A 485-nucleotide genomic window follows, 5' to 3' on the forward strand; every position below is an offset into this window, starting at 1 on the left:
ATAACTTAGTGCCCATCTAACCCCGGAGACATCTGAAATGGGGCATGACATGGGTGGGTCCAGTGACGTCAGTTGAATCTAGTCAGGTCAAACGTTTCTGAACAGTTTTGACCCTGATTTATATTTCCCTTATGTCTACAGAACTTATTCCACGTTTTCAAGCCGTGTGGAATCTAAAGCAAGCGAACTGGCATTTATTTACAAAAGGTCCTAGAAGACTGGTTCAAGCAGTTTTTATTCCACCATTTGGATCACCTCGATCTGGTCTAGTTACTTCGCTTACACACAGCCAAATCAAGCCAAACCACCAATGTTCCTGCTTCCCACTTTCACCAGGAACTATTGGTACTCTTACAACATGTAAAGGTACTCTACAAAACACTTACTGAGGCATCCCTCCCTTAAGCTCTTCGTGAATTTCAGAGCTGCCAGCAAAGTGTCAATAGAGAGGAAATCCTTTGGAGAAACGACTTTCACAATGGATC

This window comes from Penaeus monodon, chromosome 27, assembly GCF_015228065.2.
Source record: "Penaeus monodon isolate SGIC_2016 chromosome 27, NSTDA_Pmon_1, whole genome shotgun sequence".
In the NCBI taxonomy this organism is placed as follows: Eukaryota; Metazoa; Arthropoda; class Malacostraca; order Decapoda; family Penaeidae; genus Penaeus; species Penaeus monodon.